The sequence below is a fragment of the Triticum urartu genome, chromosome 2A (genome assembly GCF_056163025.1).
Source record: "Triticum urartu cultivar PI428250 chromosome 2A, HENAU_Tu73, whole genome shotgun sequence".
NCBI classification, from domain to species: Eukaryota; Viridiplantae; Streptophyta; class Magnoliopsida; order Poales; family Poaceae; genus Triticum; species Triticum urartu.
This window is the reverse complement of record NC_141874.1, coordinates 375,798,674-375,818,422: the sequence shown is the minus strand read 5'-3', so window position 1 is coordinate 375,818,422 and position 19,749 is coordinate 375,798,674. Positions and strand designations below refer to the sequence as shown.

At 45.0% G+C, this 19,749-nt stretch overlaps 1 long non-coding RNA gene across 1 annotated transcript; it reads left to right on the top strand.

The window, feature by feature from the left end:
* The first annotated feature begins 18,389 nt into the window (after positions 1 to 18,389).
* LOC147985159 (uncharacterized) lies at positions 18,390 to 19,508 on the top strand. The gene is made up of 2 exons (XR_015616481.1): positions 18,390 to 18,864; positions 18,981 to 19,508. It is a non-coding gene; the product is annotated as an uncharacterized LOC147985159 (long non-coding RNA).
* The last annotated feature ends 241 nt before the right edge of the window (positions 19,509 to 19,749 follow it).

Genomic DNA, 19,749 nt, shown 5'->3' with positions numbered 1-19,749 from the left:
AGATGCACTCTCCCTCCCCTCGTTGCTAGTCTCTCCATAGATAGATCTTGGTGATACGTAGGAAATTTTTTGAATTTCTGCTACGTTCCCCAACATTCTTACCCGTATGTCTTTTACATACTGCTCCGTGGCTCTGGCTAAACCATTTTGAGCGGCACGGAGGTACGCATCTCCCGAATTGAAGGCATCTAACGCCTCTTGGGAGAAACAAGCGTCACGAAGAACTGTCCGGCGACGCCTGTGGTTCATGGCACTCTCCACCTCAGAATTCGTGGCAGAAAGCCTGTCCGCATCCTTTGTCGGAGGAGCGTCCGGTGCGCGCCTTGTGCTCGCCTCCGCTTCCGGGCCAGACGTTGGAGCCTGGCTGGTGGAGGCGCGATTGGCAACCTCTCCGGATATAGTCCGGCGAGGTTTCTTCGTCCTGAAGATAGCATGAACGTTAATATGCCCTGAAGGAATAACACCAGGGAAAAAGAGGGTGCGCTATACCTTTGCGCCGGCATCTCAGTCCGGACCACATTCCTTTTTACCCCACGGGGCCCTGCGGCCCCTCGTTGGCTAGCCGCCGCAGGTTCGGCCTCCCGCCTCGGAAATCTCCCCTGCAAAACGCGGTTGTCATCAGAAAAACTGAAATACGTGAGAATGGAATCCTTCTCAAGGGGATGAGGCTCCGGTCTCTGTCACCTGGGAGGCCGGGATTAACCCTGGGTAATCAGCCGTAATGGCCACCAAGGTATGGTCCTTGCTTAGCTGATGGAACACCCCGTCAATAAGCTCCATCGATATGTCTGGATCCTCTTCGGAGTCCGGATCGAGGGACCGTTCTGGATCCTCGGGCTATGGAGGACGGCTGTTTATATCCTTTACCTCCTGACGCAGTTCCTGCGTTAAAGTCGTTAGACTATATATTTAATCATGGGAATATAAAACGAACGGGCAAGCACAATTGTCCACTTACCCTACTTGGAGGGTTGTACATAGTAAATCCGCCCTGCGGGTTGACGCGGTGGAATTCCTCCTCTTCTCCCTTGTACAAAGAGGATAAGATCTTTACTAGAGCGGCAGCTGAGGCTGGCCCCTTACGACCGTAACGGGTGGCGTCATCCTCCCCGTTAAAATCCCACATGGGGTGGCCTCTATATTGAAGCGGCTGCACCCCCCGCATGATGCATGCGGCCCTCATGGTTAGTCCGGAATGAGCCAATAGTCTTATCCGGCCCATCAGGTAAAGGACGTCTTTGTCGCTTTCCCTCTGAGAGCTCCGCGGACGCCAGCTCAAGCATTTCTTTATTGGAGCATTGCTGAACTCAGGGAGACCGACCCGGATAGGGTCCGGTAGCGGGCATCATCTATATAAAACCATTCCGAAGGCCAGTCCTCAGACGCCTTCTTTGGGGTCCCGGATAGGTATCCGGTCCCGGCGATGCGCCACACTTTGGCTCCGCCCACTTGATATATAGACCCCTCTTGAGAACGGGGCACCAGGCAGAATATCCTCTTCCACAGCGCGAAATGAGCCTCAACACCCAAAAATAGCTCGCAAAGGGCGACGAAGCCCGCGATATGCAATATAGAGGCGGGCGTGAGATTGTGCAGCTGGAGGCCGTAGAACTCCAGAAGCCCACGGAGAAACGGATGAACTGGAAATCCCAGTCCCCTTACTAGATAAGGGACGAAGCACACCTGCTCTCCCTTAGAGGGATTGGGGGTGCTCTCCGCTTGTTTTCCGCCATTATAGGTGGCGAGTCCGGCTCGGACCGGGACCATATAAGCCTGAGGGAGAAATCCCTTGGCCTGAAGCGACACTAACTCGCTGTGCGGGACGGAGCAACTCTCCCAGTCTCCGGGTTTAGGACTAGAAGGGCGAGGGGAGGAGCTGCGACGGCTGGCCATGTTGGAATGGACCTTTGCTGGAGGCGCTCTGATGATTACTCGCGGAGAGGAGAAGGTGTGGTTTGGATCTGAATCCCCATCCTGTTAAATAGGTGGCTCGTTTATGCGGCTAGGGGTGTGGATGTAAAACGCCCCGGCTTTTCGCATTCGTTTGACACGTGGAAGACGGCCATTATTGGGCGTGGAAGCCAAGGAGCGCTACATTACAAAAATCGGACATTATTCCTACAGGAACACATAATTTGGAGAAGAACTCGCCTTGCAATGCCGAAGACAATCTGCGCGCCGGACTCGTCGCCATTGAAGCCTGGTTCGGGGGCTACTGAGGGAGTCCTGGATTAGGGGGTGTTCGATAGCCGAACTATACCTTCAGCCGGACTCCAGGATTATGAAGATACAAGATTGAAGACTTCGTCCCGTGTCCGAATGGGACTTTCCTTGGCGTGGAAGGCAAGCTTGGCAATGCGGATATTCAAGATCTCCTACCATTGTAACCGACTCTGTGTAACCCTAACCCTATCCGGTGTCTATATAAACCGGAGGGTTCTAGTCCGTAGGACAACTTCATCATACAACAATCATACCATAGGCTAGCTTCTAGGGTTTATCCTCCTTGATCTCGTGGTAGATCTACTCTTGTACTACCCATATCATCAATATCAATCAAGCAGGAGTAGGGTTTTACCTCCATCGAGAGGGCCCGAACCTGGGTAAAAAATCGTGTCCCTTGTCTCCTGTTACCATCCGCCTAGACGCACAGTTCGGGACCCCCTACCCGAGATCCGCCGGTTTTGACACCGACACCAATACCCTCCTATTATTTCTTATGATGAATCAGGTAACGAGGAGGAGCCTCCTATTCAACCAATCTCATTAATAAGGAGCTCCAAAAAGAGGATTGAACCCACACATGATGTGGTGAAGAAGAAGAAAAGAAAAAGGAAGAGAGTCAAAAAGATATTTCCCCCAAATAATGCTGCTCCTATTACTATTGTGCCTCATGAAAATATGATTATGGAAGATAATGATACTTCTTATGATCTTGAAAATCTTTTTGGCACTTGCTTGGAAGAATATGATAATTGCTATACTATTGGTGCTATCCATACTATTAATGATGAGAGTGATTATGCTTATGATATGAAAAGGCCCAAGCTTGGGGATGCTATGTTTGATGAAGATGATGTTTTTGAGAATATATTTGCTGCAATTAATGTTTGTCCCAAGCTTGGGGATGCTACGTTTAATGAAGATGATATTTTTAGTCTCCCAAGTTTTGATATGCAAATTTATAATGATGATAGCATGCCTCCTACTTACGATGATTATTATGATGATACTTATGCTATAAAAAGTAGTGATTATATTTATAAAACTTGTCATGATTATGATCACCCCTTTTCTGAACATTACTTTTTTAATGTGGAAACAATTTATAGTATTCGAGTCTCTTATGATACTCCCACTATTCCGAATGAGAAGAATTTTGCTTATGTGGAGAGTAATAAAAATTCTATGCTTATGCATCATGAAAATAATGCTTTAGGTGCTGGTTATATTGTTGAATTCATTCATGATGCTACTGAAAATTATTATGAGGGAGGAATATATGCTTGTAGGAATTGCAATAATATCAAGTTTCCTCTCTATGTGCTTAAAGTTTTAAAGTTATGCTTGTTTTACCTTCCTATGCAAGTTGATTCTTGTTCCCATAAGTTGTTTGCTCACAAAATCCCTATGCATAGGAAGTGGGTTAGGCTTAAATGTGCTAGTCATATTCTTCATGATGCTCTCTTTATGTTTCAATTCTTATCTTTTATATGAGCATCATTGAAATCATCATGCCCAGCTAGGGGCGTTAAACGATAGCGCTTGTTGGGAGGCAACCCAATTTTATGTCTGTTCCTTGCTTTTTGCTCCTGTTTAGTAATAAATAATTCATCTAGCCTCTGTTTAGATGTGGTTTTATGTTTTAATTAGTGTTTGTGCCAAGTAGAACCATTGGGAAGACTTGGGTGAAGTCTTTATGATCATGCTGTAAAAAACAGAAACTTTAGCGCTCACGAGAATTGCTGCCATTTTTTATTGAAGAGTTTTTGCAGATGATTAATAGACAAATTACTCAGGTCCACCAATTTATTTGAGAATTTTATGAGTTCCAGAAGTGGTCGAATCCTACAGATTACTTCAGACTATTATGTTTTTGATAGATTCTATTTTCATTGTGTTGTTTGCTTATTTTGATGAATCTATGAGTAGTATCGGAGGGTATGAACCATAGAGAAGTTGGAATACAGTAGATATTACACCAATATGAATTTAGAATGAGTTCATTACAGCACCTTATGATGGTGATTTTCTTTCTTATACTAACGGAGCTTACAAGTTTTCTGTTAAGTTTTGTGTTGTGAAGTTTTCAAGTTTTGGGTAAAGATTTGATGGATTATGGAACAAGGAGTGGCAAGAGCCTAAGCTTGGGGATGCCCAAGGCACCCCAAGGTAATATTCAAGGACAACCAAGAGCCTAAGCTTGGGGATGCCCCGGAAGGCATCTCCTCTTTCGTCTTCGTTCATCGGTAACTTTGCTTGGAGCTATATTTTTATTCGCCACATGATATGTGTTTTGCATGGAGCGTCATTTTATTTCATTTTGTTTTGCTTGCTGTTTGAATAAAATACCAAGATCTGAAATTATTAAATGTTAGAGAGTCTTCACATAGTTGCATAATTATTCAACTACTCATTGATCTTCACTTATATCTTTCGGAGTAGTTTGTTGTTTGCTCTAGTACTTCACTTATATATTTTAGAGCATGGTGGTAGTTTTATTTTGAAGAAATAGATGAACTCTCATGCTTCACTTGGATTATTTTGAGAGTCTTAAATAGCATGGTAATTTGCTTAAATAATCCTAATATGCTAGGTATTCAAGATTAGTAAAAACTTTCTTATGAGTGTTTTGAATACTAAGAGAAGTTTGATGCTTGATGATTGTTTTGAGATATGGAGGTAGTGATATCAAAGTTGTGCTAGTTGAGTAGTTGTGAATTTGAGAAATACTTGTGTTGAAGTTTTCAAGTCCCGTAGCATGCACGTATGGTAAATGTTATGTAACAAATTTGAAACATGAGGTGTTCTTTGATTGTCCTCCTTATGAGTGGCGGTCGGGGACGAGCGATGGTCTTTTCCTACCAATCTATCCCCCTAGGAGCATGCGCGTAGTGCTTGGTTTTTGATGACTTGTAGATTTTTGCAATAAGTATGTGAGTTCTTTATGACTAATGTTGAGTCCATGGATTATACGCACTCTCACCCTTCCATCATTGCTAGCCTCTTCGATACCGTGCATTGCCCTTTCTCACATTGAGAGTTGGTGCAAACTTCGCCGGTGCATCCAAACCCCGTGATATGATACGCTCTTTCACACATAAACCTCCTTATATCTTCCTCAAAACAGCCACCATACCTACCTATTATGGCATTTCCATAGCCATTCCGAGATATATTGCCATGCAACTTTCCACCATTCCATTTATCATGACACATTCATCATTGTCATATTGCTTAGCATGATCATGTAGTTGACATAGTATTTGTGGCAAAGCCACCGTTCATAATTATTTCATACATGTCACTCTTGGTTCATTGCATATCCCGGTACACTGCCGGAGGCATTCATATAGAGTCATACTTTGTTCTAGTATTGAGTTGTAATCATTGAGTTGTAAATAAATAGAAGTGTGATGATCATCATTTTCTAGAGCATTGTCCCAAGTGAGGAATAAAAAAAGAGAAAGGCCATAAAAAAAGAGAGAAGGCCCAAAAAAATGAGAGAAAAAGAGAGAAGGGGCAATGCTACTATCCTTTTACCACACTTGTGCTTCAAAGTAGCACCATGATCTTCATGATAGAGAGTCTCCTATGTTGTCACTTTCATATACTAGTGGGAATCTTTCATTATAGAACTTGGCTGGTATATTCCAATGATGGGCTTCCTCAAAATGCCCTAGGTCTTCGTGAGCAAGCAAGTTGGATGCACACCCACTAGTTTCTTTTGTTGAGCTTTCATACATTTATAGCTCTAGTGCATCCGTTGCATGGCAATCCCTACTCACTCACATTGATATCTATTGATGGGCATCTCCATAGCCCGTTGATACGCCTAGTTGATGTGAGACTATCTTCTCCTTTTTGTCTTCTCCACAACCACCATTCTATTCCACCTATAGTGCTATGTCCATGGCTCACGCTCATATATTGCGTGAAAGTTTATAGGTTTGAGATTACTAAAGTATGAAACAATTGCTTGGCTTGTCATCAGGGTTGTGCATGATGAGAGCATTCTTGTGTGACGAAAATGGATCATGACTAAACTATATGATTTTGCAGGGATGAACTTTCTTTGGCCATGTTATTTTGAGAGGACATAATTGCTTAGTTAGTATGCTTGAAGTATTATTACTTTTATGTCAATATGAACTTTTATCTTAAATCTTTCGGATCTGAATATTCATACCACAATTAAGAAGAATTACATTGAAATTATGCAAAGTAGCATTCCACATCAAAAATTCCGTTTTTATCATTTACCTACTCGAGGACGAGTAGGAATTAAGCTTGGGGATGCTGATACGTCACCAACGTATCTATAATTTTTGATTGTTCCATACTATTATATTATCCATCTTGGACATTATTGGGCTTTATTATACACTTTTATATTACTTTTTGGACTAACCTATTGACCCAGAGCCCAGTGCCAATTCCTGTTTTCCCCTTATTTCAGTGTTTCGAAGAAAAGGAATATCAAACGGAGTCGAAACGGAATGAAACCTTCTGGAGAAGTTATTTTTGGAAGGAAAGCTACCTGATAGACTTTGAGTGCACGCCAGGAAAGAAACGAGGGAGCCACGAGGTAGGGGGGGCGCCCCCACCCCCCTAGGGTGCGCCCTCCACCCTCGTGGGCCCCTCGTGGCTCCCCTGACGTATTTCTTCCGCCTATATATATATTCATATACCCTAAAACGATCGGGGAGCACAATAGATCGGGAGTTCCACCGCCAGAAGCCTCCGTAGCCACCGAAAACCAATCTAGACCCGTTCCGGCACCCTGTCGGAGGGGGAATCCCTCTCCGATGGCTATCTTCATCATCCCGGCGCTCTCCATGACGAGGAGGGAGTAGTCCACCCTCGGGGCTGAAGGTATGTACCAGTAGCTATGTGTTTGATCTCTCTCTCTCGTGTTCTTGAGGTGGCATGATCTTGATGTATCGCGAGCTTTGCTATTATAGTTGGATCTTATGATGTTTCTCCGCCTCTACTCTCTTGTAATGGATTGAGTTTTCCCTTTGAAGTTATCTTATCAGATTGAGTCTTTAAGGATTTGAGAACACTTGATGTATGTCTTGCGTGGGATACCCGTGGTGACAATGGGGTATTCTATTGATCCACTTGATGTATGTTTTGGTGATCAACTTGCGGGTTCCGCCCATGAACCTATGCATAGGGGTTGGCACACGTTTTCGTCTTGACTCTCTGGTAGAAACTTTGGGGCACTCTTTGCGGTTCTATGTGTGGTTGAATAGATGAATCTGAGATTGTGTGATGCATATCGTATAATCATACCCACGGATACTTGATGTGACATTGGAGTATCTAGGTGACATTAGGGTTTTGGTTGATTTGTGTCTTAAGGTGTTATTCTAGTACGAACTCTAGGGCTGTTTGTGACACTTATAGGAATAGCCCAACAAATTGATTGGAAAGAATAACTTTGAGGTGGTTTCGTACCCTACCATAATCTCTTCATTTGTTCTCCGCTATTAGTGACTTTGGAGTGACTCTTTGTTGCATGTTGAGGGATATTTATGTGATCCAGTTATGTTATTATTGTTGAGAGGACTTGCACTAGTGAAAGTATGAACCCTAGGCCTTGTTTCCTAGCATTGCAATATCGTTTGTGCTCACTTTTATCATTAGTTACCTTGCTGTTTTTATATTTTCAGATTACAAAAACCATTATCTACTATCCATATTGCACTTGTATCACCATCTCTTCGCCGAACTAGTGCACCTATACAATTTACCATTGTATTGGGTGTGTTGGGGACACAAGATACTCTTCGTTATTTGGTTGCAGGGTTGCTTGAGAGAGACCATCTTCATCCTACGCCTCCTATGGATTGATAAACCTTAGGTCATCCACTTGAGGGAAATTTGTTACTGTCCTACAAATCTCTGCACTTGGAGGCCCAACAACGTCTACAAGAAGAATGTTGTGTAGTACACATCAGTGGAGTACATGACACTTTTCGGCCCTTGGCCGAAGAGGGAGAAGCCGACGGTCGGTTAAGACGCATTTAAAGTTCGGGTGAACACAGATATGATATAAGTAATTCGGTACATACAATCATTATACATAAAATTCTTTTACCCAAGTCACTTGGGGGCTCTTAAAATTTATATGAGTTGTTTTATAGTAAATGTGTTTTCTTCTTGGTCGTTGCAAAGTCTTTTTCTACCGCTCCTTTTTCGATTCGAGTGTATGGTCAATAGCCGGATGGCCTGTCTTCTCTCTAAAAGCCGTTCGAGTTTAATTTGCTAAACTGCCCTCGGAGAAGTACTCCACCTTTGGGATAATGAGCTTGAAGCCGTAGGCTGACCCGCGCGAAGTCTGAGACCGGGTGTGTCATGTTAAAGCACGACAGAAGCACATTTTTTTTTCAATTTTTGGATTGGCCCCGAACACTTGATCTTGTTCGGACGTCAAGATTTTACTGACATTTTTTTGGTTTTCCAAGCTTATGCCACTTTTAAACTATTTGTGTGTTTATAGCATAAGTCTCACAGTGCAACGCCGGACACCTTTAGAGATTCGGCAAAAACATTCACGGATATTGCTATATATGCATCGGTTTCGAATTGTGTCTTCGGTCAATAGTTGGGTTGCCAGCCTCCTGTGCTTGCCTCCTACGTTCCACTTTGTTCGGCTAGGTGCGCAAAGGGAGAACCACTGCAACTATGCTTCCAGCTAGCATGGTTAAGCGCCTCAGTGGAGAAAGCCAAAAACTGATAGTCACAATAAGCGCAAACTGGTCAGCGATCCGATGACTGTGTTAAACTATAAGATCGATAGAGGTCACCCCGTGTTAAATGACGGGCCATTCATAAAATTAGCCGAAGTGTTTACAACTTGACCTCAACTGTCGCCGAACACTACCGGGGGCTAGTAACTGGCCTCCAAAACTAAATCCTCAATATTTTGCTCTTACATTAGAGCTGAGGTTTCATGATCATGCTTAGCATGACAACCCAAAGAAAGGAACCGATAGCGGGACTATTTTATTTGGAATACATTTCTTATGTTAAACAGTAATATAACATATCTCTCTGCGTACCTTTGTTTATAAAACCGTATGGCCAGATTGCCTTGTTTGTCGTAAATTTTTGCCCTCATAAAGGCTTTATAAAGTAGGAAAACACTCCTCGGCTACTGGCCGAAGAGGTTGAAGCCGATGGTCGATCAACAAAGTTTTGTACAATGCGGGTCCGAGCATTAATGATGTAAAGTACTTGGATACATAGAATCATTACACTTCATTTGTGATTTTACTCTGGATATCGATCCTTAATTCGGCCACCCGTGCCTGCATTAAGGCTCGGGGGCTACTGGGCTTCGGGCTTATCATTTACTAATATTAAAGGGGCACATCGATCCCCTGATCTGGTGTTGCCACCCGACCAGTGTCTCGGGGGCTACTGCATTGGCAATCCAGTGCAGAAAATTTAAGTGCAATATAGTTTTCGAGGAGATCATGATCCTCGGGTTGGTCGACCGCACCCAACCTGAGTCTCGAGGAATTTGCACACCGCTTTTTGTGTCCATAAGTATTCTGCCGAGGTAGGAGTTGATCCTCAGGCCGATTTTGTGAATCAACCTGAGTCTCAGGGGCTACTGAGATCAGCTGTCTTATGTCATCCTTCAGGTGCATCTCGGGTTTTAGACCAATACACACCTTGAGGGCTACTGGCTATATATCTCGGCAGAGAATAAATTGCACCAATAAAAAATATTGACAAAAAATTGGCCCACAGTCGGGGTGGTGCACCACCTCGGAAGCAGTCCGGCATAAAGCTCAGGCGCTACTGGCTGGCTCCACAGAGGGCATTTCCGGCATTAAGCTCAGCTAAACTCCTTCAACTTTTTTGAACCAAGGTGATTTATGACACCTCGGATATAGTCCGACGTTGGAGCTCGGATACAGTCCGACGCTGGAGCTTGGACATAGTCCGGCGTTGGAGCTCGGATACATTCCGGCATTGGAGCTCGGAAGCGGTCCGGCGTTGGTGCTCGTCTACAAAAGATACCTCGAATATAGTCCCACGTTGGAGCTCGGACGCAAGAGGATGTTGTCGCCCGGGAACAACTTCAAGACCGAGGTGTGGCATAAAAATAACAAGGCATTGATAAAGGCCGAAGACTTAAAGGGCTCCTCGGATACCCGACGGGTGAGATCTTCAGACTTACGTCGGCGATCCTCAAGACCGAAGATGGGAAGATTTGTTGAACCAGTTTTCAAGACCGACGACCGAAGATGAAGAACAGTTTGGAAGAATCGAGGAGCGTCCCCAACTTGAAGACCGGTTCAGGGGGCTACTGACGGTGTCCTGGACTAGGGGGTACTCACCACGTCGTCTCCCAATCAGCTGGATTGGGCCGAGGACCCCCATGGCCGTATGCTCATGGGCCAGTTCGGACAGCGGAAGACATATACGAGGAAGATTTCACAAGACTTGGTGATCAAGACAAGGACTTCTTATTTTCGCAAGATAAATATTAGATATATCCGCGTTGGCATTTTAGGTGCGGGCGTGCCAGTATACGAGTGTATACAAAAAATAAATAAAACAAAGCACACAAAATGATGCGAAGAAAACTTGTAAATCTTTATTGCTGAGGACATACAAATCTCATTTTACATTCTTTTGATATAGCATCTGACATACAAAAGACAATTGCATAATTTCTCGACTCCTAGGGTCTCGAAGGGTCCCTAGTTAATTACATTCATGGCATATCTATAAAAGACCTCCGATTAAGCCGCCTCAAACGGTCATCGTCATTATCAAACTCATGGCTTCTGTCTCCAAGGCAAAAAGAATATGCAAGCGCTCCGAGCAAAACCATAATCTCGCCATGCCAAAAGTTTATGGATTCATGCACCAATCAAACATGGGATGTAGATCAAGTCTCAAGGAGAAAATAAAATGGACAGTTCGGCCTCGTCGGTCACAAACATCATGCATCCAGCCTCGTCGGTCAGGAAATGTATGTGAGTTCCGGCCTCGTCGGTCGCGAAAAAAGTGTTCTCAGCGTGGACTTGAAGATGAACCCTCATTTGATTGAGAAACATGCTTCGGCAAAATTTGGTCAATGGCATCTTATTTATTCCGGAGTAGATGGCCGTGTCTTTATTAATATTGGATTATCTCATGATGAGAAACCATCCTTTGCATGTCACGCGATCTCCTTGCTACCTCTGAATATATGTATGCTGAACCATGATGTTGACTTCTTATACAGCTATATTGCTTTCCCTTGTAACTCCACACCATGAAATGTCTGCGGCGACGATTGAAGCGTCAAGTAGAGCCGTGAGACGTCATAACTTTTCCTTTTCTTTTTACTGATCAAACCATAAACATCCGTGTGGCGACGATTTGATCGCCATGTAGAGCCACTAGATGCCACCAAACTCTTTTTCTTGCAAAACTGAGATAAAACGTCCGCGGCGACGATTAGATCGTCATGTAGAGCCGCGAGACACCGCCGAATTCTTTCTATAGATCAAAACAAGGAAACGTCCGCGGCGACGATTAGATCGCCATGTAGAGCCACTAGATGCCACCAAACTCTTTTGCTTGCAAAACTGAGATAAAACGTCCACGGCGATGATTAGATCGTCATGTAAAGCCACGAGACACCGCCGAATTCTTTCTATAGATCAAAACAAGGAAATGTCCGCGGCGACGATTAGATCGCCATGTAGAGTCGCAGGACACTGCCGATTTTTATTGTAGATCAAGCGATGAGACATCCATGATGACGATTAGATCGCCATGTAGAGCCGCGAGATGCCATAAAAAGAAATGAACAAAGAGAAGAAAATAAATAAAATAAATAAGTGATCATATGGAACCTTCATATGATTTACTCACCATATGGCTATGCCATCGACGCCGACCACGGAGGCAAACGCCAAACGAGAAATGAAGATGTGTGTATGTGTGAGTGCTGAGATGGAGATGATACGAAGGGTGTGTGTGTGTGAGTGGTACGGCGAATGGTGGTGAGATGAGCGTGTAAATGATGCGTGCGTTGTGAGTGAGATGAACTCCTTTCGCAGTCACTCGAGCAGCCTTTTTATAGCATCGTCTCCACCGGCTAGCTATGCGAATTGATAGGAAGATAAGCACGAGAGATTAGCATCGTCGCCGCTGCCGTTAGTAGCAATTAAACAAATCTTATCACTTAGCTCTCGGCATTGTTGAACTAAAAAGGCCCAAAGAGAGTTGGAACAATTGATGAATATTCCCTTTACCCTGGATGTGGGTGTTAAGCAGAAAGAAATGTCGGTATTGATTGAAAATCTGCTTGAGCAAGATGAAATATATTGGTCACAACGTGGAAGAGTTAACTGGCTTCGTCATGGTGATCGAAACACCAAATACCTCAGTCATTTTGCCTCAGCTAGAAGAAGGAGAAATCTAATCAAGAACTGCGTGTGAATGAGAATAGATGGGTTGAGGGGAATGATAATCTCAGGCCTCTTATCTCAGATTATTTCAAAAATCTTTTCTAGTCTGGTGCAGAATAGGTAGATGTTAATCTTCTTGCATCGGTAAAGTCTGTAGTAACTAATGATATGAATGATTTACTAGTTGCTCCCTATACCAAGGAAGATGTGCGCAAAGCTCTATTTCAGATCAGTGATATGAAGGCCCTAGGGCTAGATGGTCTACATGCAATTTTCTTTAAGAGATTCTGACACATCCTGGGTGATGAACTAACCAAGGAAGTATTGGAAGCAATAGACATCAAGAAAATCCCAGAGGGGTGGAATGCAACAAACATCGTGTTGATTTCAAAGGTACAAAATCCTGAGGTAATTACACAATATAGACCAATCAGCCTGTGCAATGTGGTGTATAAAATCATATCCAAGATGATTGCTAATAGGCTGAAAAAGATTCTTCCTGACATTATAGCCCCAACACAGAGTGCGTTTGTGCCTGGGCGTCTAATAACTGACAATGTATTGGTTGCCTATGAGTGCTTTCACGCCATCAAGAAGAAAACTCATGACACTAATGGCTATTGCGCAGTAAAGTTGGACATGATAAAAGCTTACGACAGAGTTGAATGGGGATTTCTGAGAGAGATTATGAAAAAGATGGGTTTCCAGGCGCAGTGGATTGAGCTCATCATGGAATGTGTTTCTTCGGTAAGCTACAGAGTCAGATTTAATAATACTGAAACTGATGAGTTCCTCCCTTCCCGTGGACTAAGACAGGGAGATCCCTTGTCCCCCTACATGTTCTTACTTTCTCGAAGGGATTGTCAAGTATGCTAGCCCATGAAGAGGAAACATGAGGTATAGAGGGAGTGAAAGTGCGTAGGAATGCCCCATCGATATCTCATTTACTCTTTGCAGATGATTCTCTCATCCTTATGAGAGCTGATCTTCAGAATGCGGTGACCCTGAAGAGGCTGCTTGATACTTATTGTAGTAGCTCTAGACAGTTGGTAAGTACTCCCAAGTCGAGTATTTTCTTCAGCCCTAATACTAGTGTCCTTGTCAGAGAAGGTATTTGTGGAGAACTTGATATATTAACAGAGGCCCTTTCAGATACATATCTTGGTCTCCCAACTATGGTTGGGGTGGATCGCAGCGGTTGCTTCCAACACCTCATTGATCGAGTGTGTCAGAGACTGAAAGGGTGGAAAGAAAAGGTTTTGTCTATGCAAGGCAAAGAGATTCTCTTGAAATCAGTAGCTCAAGCAATACCATCCTATGCCATGTCTGTGTTCAAGCTACCAAAGAGTATATGCAAGTCAACAACAGATGAAATGTCAAGCTTTTGGTGGGGTGATGATGAAGATAGGAAAAAATGCATTGGTATGCATGGTGGAAAATGTGCATCCGAAGAACGAAGGTGGAATGGGATTCAGAGACTTACACAACTTTAATCTTGCTATGTTAGCAAGGCAGTGTTGGCGACTGATCCAAGATCTGGACTCTGTGTGTGCGCGTGTTCTCAGTGCAAAGTATTACCCCGATGGTAACATTCTTAATGCTGGCCCTAAGAAAGGCTCTTCTTATACTTGGCAGAGTATAGTTGTAACACCCATGATGCGGCTATATCTCCCACGTGTCGGAGCACGACTTAGAGGCATAACCGCATAGTAGGCACGTTGCAAGAGGGGTAATCTTTACACATCCCATGTACTGAATAAGAAAGGGATAAAGAGTTGGCTTACAATCGCCACTTCACACAATACATAAATATAGCATTACATCATCCACAATACAATCAAGGTCCGACTACGGAACCAAAATAAAGACAACCCCAAATGCATAGGTCCCCGATCGCCCCAACTGGGCTCCACTACTGATCGTCCCGAAAGGAAACATAGTAACGTCCTGAATACTCGTCGAACTCCCACTTGAGTTCGGTAGCGTCCCCTGCACTGGCATCATCGGCACCTGCATCTGGTTTTGGAAGTAATCTATGAGTCACGGGGACTCAGAAATCTCACACCCTCGCGATCAAGACTATTTAAGCTTATGGGTAGGGAAAAAGGGTAGTGAGGTGGAGCTGCGGCAAGCACTAGCATATATGGTGGCTAACTTACGCAAATGAGAGCGAGAAGAGAAAAGCAGAGCACGGTCGTGAACTAGAAGTGATCAAGAAGTGATCCTGAGTCTACTTACGATCAAGAAGTGATCAAGAAGTAATCTATGAGTCAGAGTTACGAATATGGAAAGTTGTATCCGGGGCGTTACAATAGTATCAGGAATTCAAACATTTAAGAGGGGGTTTATTTGGAGAGTTGGGACAGGTTCTAATATCAATATTTGGCTAGACCCATGGATACAGTCAAGTGCCTCGCGCAAAGTTATAACGCCGAGGGGGTAGATTATGTTGTCCAAAGTTGAAGAGCTCATAGACCCGCACTCGGGCACATGTGATGAAGCCTTATTGCAGTCCGTGTTTAATCCAGTCGATGTGGAAAGGATAATAAGGATCCCTCTTAATGTGAGTATTGTTGATGATTTTGTGGCATGGCAGTTTACACGGTTAGGAACCTTCTCAGTCCGTTCAACATACCATACAGAGTTCAATCATCAGTTTGGCTCACGCGCTTCTCCTGCTGATGGACAAGGAGGGTCTGTAGTAAATGGCATTTGGAAACATTCATGGAAACTCCGAGTTCCTGGCAAGATTAAGCATTTCGCTTGGAAGGTGCTCAGGGGCGTTCTGCCATGCTATGGAGTTCTCGCGAAACGTCATATCCCGGTATCTGGTCAATGCCCGGTTTGCAAAGTTGGGTTTGAAGATATTCAACATTGTTTATTCTTGTGTTGCCATGCTATGGAAGTGTGGAAAGAATTAGGCCTGAATGCGGTGATCAACCAAGCAGCAATGGAGGACCACTCTGGATCAGTTACCATGGAGATTTTATTGCGAAACCACTCGTCAATTGGTGATCTTCCAGCGGCTGAGTTGATTACGGTGGCTGCGTGGTATATTTGGTGGCAACCTCGCTAGTTTGCAAAGGGGGAAACAATTTCAGATGCACACCATTCAACTATTTCAATTAAGGTCCTAGCGACGAACTATGTGCGAGCAGCAACACGCAACCAACCAGTTAGAAAGAGAGATCAAATGTGGAAGAAACCAACCAGGGGAAGGTGAAGATCAATGTGGACGCCTCTTTTCACGAGGATATTCTCTCAGGGGCGACGGGTGCTATTGCAAGGGATGATAGTGGCCAGTTCTTGGCTGCTGCATCATGGTTTCTTCCACATATTAACAGTGATGTTTCAGCAGAGATTCTTGCTATACAGAATGGTTTATACTTAGCTGCCCATATTGGATGCTCTAAGGTGATTGTGGAGTCATATAGCCAATTGGCGCTAGAAGCGGTGGAAAAATTTGAAAGTTATCTGGGCCAGGAAGCAGCGATTGTCATGGAGTGCAATGAGTTGAAGAAAAACTATGCTTCTGTTTCTTTCGACAACTGCACACGTGAAGCAAACGCCATAGAAGATTGTCTGGCTAAATCCAATTTTAATTCAAAGTCTAGTTCTATGTGGGATGCTACCCCTCCTGATTTTATTTCTCAACTCATTGTAACAGACTTGGCTATTATCTGAGAAATAAAATCTTGTGATTGTCAAAAAACTCCTTGGCCAATACTTATCTCTTTGTGGATGTAGTCATGCCCAACGAATCGATTTTCTCTATCCCTAGCGACCACGAACCTTGGTTTTGTACCAACATCAACACGTCCAACTTAGCAGTAGGCCTGTACAAGATTTTACTACTTCAACACACCAAACGTTTGCCTGGATAGTTGTTGACCGGTTGGACCGTGCATGCACACACGATTTATTCCATTAGCGAACTGGTTGATCGGCTACTACTAAATACATTTGATCAACAAAGTGCATGTGTTAATGTGACTAGGCCTGAAAATTCATAAACATAATATGTTTTCCCTTTTTCCCTTAAAGATCACCAAATATATATTTACGAGAGAAATTTGATTTCTCTTATCAATTATATACTCATTGACATAATCTGACAAGGGTCTGCTCATACCAGATAATCAAATATATATGTGCATCGCATGGTAAAAATGGAGTCAAACACTCCTCTCCACCAACGTATTTGACTAGGACTCTTGTTATCCTAAGCCCCCGGTACATTATATAAACCGAGGCCAGGCTAGTCGATAGATCAGGATTATGTTATTTATCATACCCTTAGGTTTTAGACCACAACATATGATCTCGAGGTAGATCAACTCTGTACTTGATACTACATCAATATAAACAAGAGCAGGATGTAGGGTTTTACCTCCATCAAAAGGGCCCGAACCTGGGTAAACATCATGTCCCCTGTCTCCTGTTACCCATCGATCCATGATACACAGCTTGGGACCCCCTACCCGAGATCTGCCGGTTCTGACACCGACACCAGCACCATACAGAGCGCTTTGAAAAGAATCGGCCTGTGAAGTAGTAGGCCTGCCTGCCAATCCTCCCTCCCAGATCAATGTTCATCGCTCCCATCACGGCTGAATAAACAAAGAATGTTCAAACTAGGAGCCACAGTTCATTCGATCCCCAGTCTCTAGTGTCGGATCAGATCCCACCGAAACGCCCACACAGTGTTGAAAGCAAGAAATCCTTCCGCAGCCAATCAATGCTTGTTGGATTCGATTGATTTGATGAGCCATGACAAAAAGACAGGGCGATTCGATTCGTTTCGTTTCAAGGCGCAAACATGAAGCAGCGGAGCCTCTCGCTGTCCCGACCGCCCCCTCCCACTCCGGCGGGACCCGCCACCGTCCTGTGCCCTTCCTTCCCAGGATGGTAAGGCAAACGAAATCAGTGGAGTGGTCACTTAATCCTTTCGACCACATCACAGCTCGACGCCTTACCACCAATACAAAGGGGAAGGAGATGGAGGCTCGCTCCGCTCCCCTCCTCCTCCCGCCCGAACACGGCGACTCCACCACCACCTCGACCCGACCCCCGGCTGGAAATGGCGGCCTCCCTCCACCCTCGCGCTCTCCCCCACCACGCAGGTAAGCCCTCCTTGTGCCTTCGCTTGAGTTCTCTCCGCTGATTTCTCGCTTGGTGCAGTTTGCAGGTGGTAGTTGCTCCGTCCGTGATGCGCTGAGGCGGATGCCGGCGCCGCGCGTGGCCGCTGTCTCCTCCATCCAACTCCGCACGTGCTCTTGGGGCGCGCTGCGCCCTCTACGGCTGGAGCTTGCCGTGGCCCCTCCTCGCCCTGGCGCCGCCCGCTGCAGGGCGCCTCTGTTTCGGCCTCACGCATGTATGCACCCACGCCAGACTTCTCTCTACCATACGAGCTCCAGCAGCAGCGTCGCCGCTGTTGCTCGTGTCCCGGCGCCCATCGTCACGCCTAGGGGAGGGCCTGGGTTGCCGGGAGGGAGGCAGGTGGGTGGAGGGATCGGCCACAAGTAGCTCGGTCGACGGCTGGAGTGGCCAGCTGAACGGGGAGAGAGCCGGAGGGGATCTTATTTGTTGTTTTAATAAAAAAACAATCATTTCAACAAAATGACAGAATGAGTACAACCACTCGAATTCATCAGTTCAATAATGGTAACAGAATATTATTCTGTTGCACGACCTCCATAAAAGTTGTCTCCGTGGTGTTTTTTTGGAAACCCCCGAATTCGTCTCCCACGCTCCTCTGTCGCGACGGAAGTCTGCTCCCCCGCGCTTCCGCAGCTCCCCCGCAGCCCCCCCGTGTCGCCGGAGCTTTCCCGCCCCATGCCTCCCCCACCCCATGCCTCCCCCAAAGCTTCCCTCTCCTTGTTCCCCATGGTGATCCATGGCAAGCAAAAGACTCATGCTTTCTTTCAATCTGCTCAGAGCGGCCATTTCCAGGTCCTCCTCATCGGGGCTGCGGCGGCAGCTCGCCCGTGGCGGCGACGTGGGCGAGTAGCAGCAGTGGGCGCACGAGCATGCCGCGAAGGAGGTCACCTTCGGCGTCGGCGTGCCCGCCGCCATGCTGCGGTGCGTCAACGACCTCGCGGACGCGCCGGATCTGGGCCACCACCAGCAGAGACGTAGCCGACGGGCCCGATGACAACAAGCTCCCCCTCCCGAGCTCGATGAGGAATATGGGGCCGCGACGTCTTCTTGGCCGGTTATGCCCCCCCCCCCCCCCCCCCCCCCCCTCTAAAACTGATTTTTGTGTCAGAACTGAAATTGTTGGTAGAGAAATTGTTTGACAGTCTTTTGTGTTTGTTTCCGTTTCAACAGAGCTCCAACCAAGTTGAATCTTGAATGGATGGCCATTTCTTTGAAGGATTGGCGTTTTTGAGTTTGCTGTAAGCAATTTTACAGGGCTAATGACTTTGAAGTTGATGCTGCTAGGAAGCAGCTGATGCACTTTGAGGTGTACATTTGGTCTGAGAGGCAGATGGGGTGAATTAGGATTACTCTGCACAATTAGGGACACTGAAGAGGCAGGTTAGTTCAGAGTTGAGCATCTCCAACACATGTTCAGCTTACCACTGCATTGAGGTGCTTCATTCAAGATTCAACTGGGTTGGAGAACCGTCTGCCTGCCTATTGATGATGGTCTCAACTTGTCTGAACAATGAACAAGCAGGCAGATTTGAGGTGCTGATGTAGTGTAGGGACTGATTGATGCACCTCAAATGCTTGGTAAATTAACTAGGAGTACATGATTCTGGATGCACTTTATTCTTCTTTCTTTCTAATGGTTGTTCCTATAACAAACTGAATTGTTTCCAATTATTCATAAATAATTTTCAGTTATGCATAGTTTCAGAAATAATGTTTCCAATTTGGCTAAATCTGGCCTGAATTTGCTGCTAGTGCTAGGACATGCTCAACACCGCCCTGTTTCATTCTTGTTTTTTGTAGAACTGAATTTACTAGCACCATTTTGCAACTTGCTATTACTGTACAAATTCCCACCTGCTCCCCTGTTTCTTGGTCAAAACTGAATGTTGACAGAGTTTTGGTCAAAACATTAGATGATGTGAGCTTTTTCAGCTATCCA